The sequence below is a fragment of the Capsicum annuum genome, chromosome 4, assembly GCF_002878395.1.
Source record: "Capsicum annuum cultivar UCD-10X-F1 chromosome 4, UCD10Xv1.1, whole genome shotgun sequence".
Lineage (NCBI taxonomy): Eukaryota > Viridiplantae > Streptophyta > Magnoliopsida > Solanales > Solanaceae > Capsicum > Capsicum annuum.
Window position 1 is genome coordinate 26565923 of NC_061114.1, and position 7639 is coordinate 26573561.

Below are 7639 nucleotides of genomic sequence, written 5' to 3' on the forward strand. Positions count from 1 at the left end.
GCTATATCTTGGGACACACTACTATGCCTTAGTGTTCAAACTTGACTTGCAGATAATTTACACAGTTAGCAAAAAAGTTAGGAATATCTCTTTTCATATTATTCCACTAGTTCATCTCTTTCAAATCATGATACATTTTAGTAGATTTGGGATGGACAGTATACCTTGAGACATGGGTTTTGGTCAAGGTCCTCTTTTGCAACCCATTAATATTAGGAACACACAATTTTTTGTGATACCATAATATACCATCTCCCCTAATCTCAGAAACTGTAACTTTTTGTTAGCTAACATTCTCCTTGATGTGGATAAGTATGGGGTCATTAGTTTGCTTCTCCTTAACTTTAGAACCAAAGGATGACTTAGTCATTTCATGAATGATCATTCCCCCACATTTAGAGTCCAAAAGTTGAACTCCTAAATTAGAAGGTCGATAGATGTCCTTTACAAAGCCTCTTTTGTCCTCCTCAACGTGAGAAAGACTCCCCATGGACAAACTGATAAGAGCATCAGGAACAATATTAGCTTTATCAAGGTGATATTTCATACTCATGTCATAGTATTTCAGCTATTCGAGCCACCGCCTTTGCTTGAGGTTCAACTCTTTCTGGATAAAGATATATTATAGACTTTTATAGTCAGTGAAAATATGTACATGAACCCTAAATAAATAGTGATGCCAAATATTAAGTGCAAATTCCATAACCACTAATTCTAGGTCATGGGTAGGGGAGTATTTCTGATGAACCTTGAGCTTCCTGGATGCATAAGCCACCAATTTCCCATGCTGCATAAGTACACAACTAAGTCCCACCCTAGCCACATCATAGTATACCACAAATCCCTCAGTACCCTTAAGAACTGTCAAACTAGGAGCAGTATGTCACGCCTCAAATCTTATTGGGGCGGACTGGCACCTGTAACTGAGGAGGCCCGGGAGAACCAGCTCATAACCTTATACTTCCCATTCATACCTCTATGACAACCCACAATTCGGATAGCATCATGTCGCATATAAAAGGAAATAATATCCTGTATAAGCTTGAGCACACATATATATGTATATACAATACTTGGCCATTGGAGCCATCATGTCTATTAACAAAACACCACCTTGACTGTACATTAGGTCTACAAAGCCTGTAGATAATACACAAAGTTTAACTAAGGTCGGGACATACCCCGCCATATAACTAACTTCTATACAATACCAAAAGTGACTGGATATGACACGGAAAGCCCTAAATAAAATTGAAGCTCACCAAAAGCAGCTGGATATCCTGGCTCCTACTTGTACGGTGTATGAGCTGAGGTACTTGTGTCTGCAACATGAAATGAAGGTCCCCCGTGGGGTACGTCAGTACGAAATATGTACTGAGTATGTAAATCTGTAGATAATCACATATGATATAGGATCTCAATAGAAATCATAAACAAGTGAATAAATCGTATTAGGAGTGGACCACACTTACTAGAACTTGTGACAACCTGTACATTGTATTTATTCAATCACTTTACCTTCATTCTTATCATCTTTGTAATCATTACTGTATTGTACTGTGACCATTAGGCTGCCTACAGTATATATCAATTGGGATCGACCCATGATAGGTTTATGCCCCTGGGATACCACCCATAAACATATAAATAGGGATCGATCCATGATAGGCTTATACCCCTAGGATACCACCCGATAAGAGAGAACTTCCATCACTTAGTTCAATTAATCTTTGAGATTGTTATTTCGGTCGCCACCGCATTTTTGATACTTTGAAACAATGATACATCAATAAGAGACATATAAATAGACCATCAATGTAATAACAATGAAGTAAGAACTCATTGGCACATTAATGAAGTGTTTTGGAGTCATCAATGCCACAATAATGAAGTAGGAACTTATTGGTATATTAATAAAATGTTTTGGAGTTATTAATAGCACATGGATCTTGTTTGAGTAACCGGATACCTTCTGACATTCATTAGTATAATAAACATGTAAGATTTGGAAGACAAGTAAGTATTGGAATGTCTTGAAATCTTGTAGGGTGGAAGCAAGTTCATTGGTAACGTAGGACATCATACAAAACCATTATGGATCACATGTTATTGAATAACTTTGGAAACTTTCTTAATAGAACAATTGTTCACTTTCATGACAAATATATGGTATAGAGTATGCTTTACATACCTGACCGTCAACCTTCAATACTAGTCCCAAATGGACTTTCCATCTTTTCAGATTACTTATCTACGATGAACATATATAGCAATCTAGTATTAGCAACCAAATGTCACAATTCAATTATTTGAATTCACCAAACTAGTGGTTAAGTATTAAGACTTAATTACACCATAAAGGGTGTTACTTTAACCCTCTTATACTCCAATTACATTCACATGCCATGCATATTCATACAACATCCTTCAATATCAAGTTTGGATTCATTCATCCTTCCAACCAATCCATTAAACCAAATTGAGCCATCGACATAAATAATCACCAATTCAATAGTATATCACCATATCCACCTTCCATAACTCAATTACCATATCCTCCTTCCACAATTCAGTACAACCAAACCATGCAAAATAGTCCATAACCCTATTTCTATCACCTTTCAATAACAACTAATACATATAATGCTCTATCACACATATACATATGGAAAAGAACAAAGGAAAACAATATTCATACCTTAGAATTCACCTCTTGATTATTCAATCTTGTTTGCACAAATAATAGGTGCCTTTCAAAGCTCTTGAGATGACAAACGCAGTTATCGGATTACTTTGGAATTTCTACGGTTGAATCAAAAGTAATTTAAATGTCAAATTTGGCTAGGGTTTGTTCTTTAATGATTGATGATGAAAATGAGTTTTTGAACTCATATAAATGTATATATACACATATTCCCGTCCATAATATAATAGGAAATGACCAAAATGCCTTTAAAATTTAAATAATGTCAAATCTGTTCTTTGGTGGACTGTTTTGATAAGCTAAAGTAGATCGACCATAACTCTTTGATCCGATATTGGATTTGAGTGAAGTTATGATCGTTCGAAGTTAACCCAAAAATTCAGCTAGCCTCAATAGTTTGTGTGCAGGAAATTTTCCTGCACATTTACTATTCCCAAATATCCCGGCCACCGTTTTATAGTTTTGAATGTGCTTGATTATATCTGAAACCTATCCATTTTTGGAAATCTTTATATCGTTGGAAATCTTATTCAATAACCTTCGCATGGAACCATTGACGGGTAAATTCTGGTATAAATAAAATAAAAAAATTAATTCCATATAAATAAGACCAATACACGTAGTTGAATACGCCAATACACGTACTTGAATACGGGGTGTTACACAGTAGTCAATAGATCTTTCAACTTCTCAAAAATGCCCTCAGAAGCATCAGACCATAAGAAATTCACTTTTTTTTTAAATCAACATTATTAGTAGAGCATCTGTCGATGGAAAACTTTCCATGAACCTCCTATAGTAACCCGCTAGACCCAAGAAATTCATAATTTCGGTAGGAGTAGTTGGTCTAGGCCATTTCTTTATAGACTCAATTTTTTGGAGATCAACTCTAATCCCTTCACAAGAAATAATAAGCCTAAGGAAAGTCACAACACTAAGTTAGAATTCACACTTGGAAAAATAGGGATACAATAAGGGATGGTTTACAGTGCATAAGGACCAAAATACCCTTAAAATAGCTTTAAAATATGAAGTCCCATCAGGTAAATAAGGGGGAAGGGTTGTGATGCACACCTTATTGCATGGCCCACCCTCGAGTAACATAGGCCCATCGCGGGGCTAGCCCCATATAGCACAGGGCCATCATGAGGCTGAGGCAGTAGCTCCTTATACTATCTCGTGCGATGCAAGGCCAAAATATTGCCTTCCCCTATTGTCACACCCCTTTCTTAACCAAAAAGATTATAATTTTAAGTTCAAAAGGATTTTATTATTAAGTGACAAAAAGGAAAATTTGTTTTGAAAAGGATTCTTGTACATGTAAATTCAAAGTCTCCACTTGGCATAAATCGAGTGTGCCAAGTCACCTTTGAAAATCCTTTTCCAAAATAATTTGACACTTTAAAAAATTGGTCCATGAAAAGAGATCCGGTTAAGTAATTCTGTTGATTGAGGGGAAGGTGTTAGGCACCCTTTGATCTCATGGTTAGACCATGGTCACTTCATGGAATATATCGGCTAGTATGACACTATAGAATGCATAAATCAACAAAACGCATAAACAAGAAAACAAACAACCAAAAATCCAAAATAGTGTCCTGTCCAATTTATTACAAACCAAAATAAAAATACTGAAATGAAAACCTAAACTACTCTAATTACCCTATCTATTCTTTACCCGATGCCTCGTGCCTTGGTCACAAACCTTTTTTGCATACATGATACGTCGGGGCATTCCCCAATGAATAAATACAATATGTCTCGGGGTATTCCCTGGCCTAATAAGTACAATTGATCCAAATGCAGTAAACAGAACCATTCAAAAAAAATTCCAAATATTCCATAATCCACAAGTTCTAAATTTGCCTACTCGAGCCTACTGCTTGCCTACCCAGCTTGACCTATCATGGCACTATCAAAATCAATGACATCAATGAATCAAAAACAATAATATTCACTTTATCAACTTTCAATCCCCGCCCCACTTATTTCCAATTCAAACAATCAATACCATGGTTTAAACATATCAAAATCAATGAAAATAAGAGCCACACACCATGAATTTACCACATAAAGTATCACAGAATTAAAAATTAATCTAGAATGAGATGAATAATGGACCTTAATTTTTCTTATATTCAATTAATCGAAGGAGCTTTGCAGATTTGGGACCTAGGATTAACACGACTTTGAACAAACCCAAACTCCCCAATCGATTTCAAACCTAGAACAGTGTTGGTTTTGGTGCTAACTTCAACCCCACTACTGTTTTGCTCTATTTTTTGTGGGTTTCATCGAGAAATTAGAATGAGGGTCCGATTTTGAGCTGGACAATACTTTTGGTTGAATTCTGGTGATGGTGTCACCGTAACAGTGACAAGCTACAATCGGCGGTACTTCCTGGTGAAAATTCCAGCGATGATTTTGCTAGAAGAAACTCTCTGTCCCCAGTTTTCTCTCTCTTGTACGTTCCTTTCTCTTCTTCTCTACTCTTCCTTTCCTCTTTTCTCTCGATCTCCATTTACTATTTTCCTCTCCTTCTGTCTCTCTCAAATCTCCACTTTTATTCTATTTTTTGGTTTCACATATGTGTGTGTCTCTAGTGATAATGAAAAGAGGTCCAAGGTCAGTTGGTGTGTGCGGGTAAGTGTGTGATTAGCTGAGAGTGTTCTGTGTGTTTTTTGTGTAATCTGTGTGTGTTGTTTAAATTTAGTCCATGGTAAGGATGAGTGATGTATAAAGTATATGTGAGATGGGTCTTCCCATATGTATGGAGTATGTTTTTTATATGCTGTGTAGAAATTATGGAGTATATCCAGAGGGTGTGTTCTGTGAGTGGAAAATTCCAATAAAGATTCTTCTATGTATGTAATTATTCTGTGGAAAAGAAATGTGGGGGAGCGGGGTATGTGGGGGTACTGGGGTATAAGGGTAGGGGGTGTGAGTTGGTTAAATTTGATTGGGTAGGTTGTTATTTTGTTAAGGTGAGGTGTCCCTAGTTATTAAGAATTTGTTGGTATTGACACCTAATTTTTGCCCTCCACGACAAAATTTAATCTTGAGATTCTTCGAATTTAACAAAATCAAAATATTTATTTCACCCGAATAAAAAATTTTCAACATATTTTTTGTGTGTAATTTTGTCATTTTAGGTAGCGATGATATATTATCGTGTTAAGTTATATGAGATTATATAATTTGAATACTTAAATATTTATTCTATGAAATATTAGATTTTAATTAAGGATTATTTTAAAAATAAATATAATGATTAAAATCTTAATTTTAATATAATTTATTATCAAAATAATTTATTTGGATAAAATATCCACTTGATTTTATTAAATCAAGAAGCTCGGGATTAAAAAAGTATTAATTCATATCAAATTTCAATTTAATTTAGCCAATCTATTAGATTTGGCCATAATTGAAATCAAATTGGCCATAATTGCAATGCAATCCATCAATTGATTTTTAATTTGGTCAAAATTAAATAAATATGGCTAAATTTTAAATTCCAATTGAGGTTATATTTTAAATAACCCCAAAATTCCCAAAAACTCTCATACCTTCTAACGAATTTCCACCAAACAATAATTTGAAATTGTACTATTCCCCCCAAGTTTGTCCTTTCCCAATTTTGAAATTCAAAAGTTGTATTACATTGTACAATTTTCCCCTTACATTATCTTCCACCTCACCTTATCTTTAATTTTAAAATTTCAAAACACCCTTAATTGCTTTTTCTCCCACATTGGTGGATGACAAAAATAAATCTTCATCCTTTCTTATAAATAATTTTCTCTCATATTGGTGGAAAAGAGGAAGAAAAACCCCATTCTCTCTTATAAATACTACCACTACTTTTGTAGAAAAGGTGGGTGGAAAAGTAAAAAAAAAAGAGGCTATAAAGGTGAAAAAATAATTTTGAGCAAAATAGTTATTTTTATTTAGTAAAAACTTTTGCTTCATAGAGTTGGTCCGCTAATCAAAATTTTTGAGTTGCCGATGACGTTTTCTGGTGGTGGTTAATTCCGACGAAGCTAGTAGTCTCGTTTTGCTGCCCCCAAAAAGGTAAACACACCTTTCCTTTTTTTCAGTTTTATTATCATTTTCTTCTTCATCTTTTTCTTCTTCGTAATTCGTAGTTATAATTTTGTTTGTTGAGATTGTTTTTTGTAGATGGCCTTGAAGGCCATAGGATGTTGTGGTATCAATATTTTAATTATTTTCATGTTCATGATATAAAAATGAGCTAGTAATAGTTGTGCGTGCCTTTTTTGACTTTATTCTTTTATTATTATAGATAAAGTTTCAATCTTTGTTTAATATATGTACTTATGCATTGTTTAAACTCGTTGTTGGTGGATATGTTTGTTTTTAGCATGTAAAGTTATTTTCTTTATGTTGAAAAAAATAGTTAATATTGATTGTTTTGTCTTTTCACCTTATTCTTTGATTATTTTGGATAAAGTTTAGATCTTTGCTTGAAAAACATACTCATGTCTTGTTTAAACTCATTGTTGGTGGATATGATTATTTTTAACATGTAAAGTTATGTTCTTTATGCTGAAAATAATAATTAATATTGATTGTTTTGCCTTTTGACCTTATTCTTTGATTATTATAGATAAACTCATTGTTGGTAGATATGTTTGTTTTTAGCAAGTAAAGTTATTTCCTTTATGTTGAAAAGAATAGTTAATATTGTTTGTTTTGCGTTTTGACTTTATTTTTTGAATGCTATGTATAAAGTTTTGATCTTTGCTCAAAAAGAAGAACTCATGCCTTGTTTAAATTCATTATTGGCAGATATATTTGTTTTAGCATGTAAAGTTGTTTCTTTTATGTTGAAAAAATTGTTATTATTATTTGCTTCGTCTAGATAAAAATAGTAATTAGTTAAGTCAAGAATTTGTAATTTGTTTGCTAATT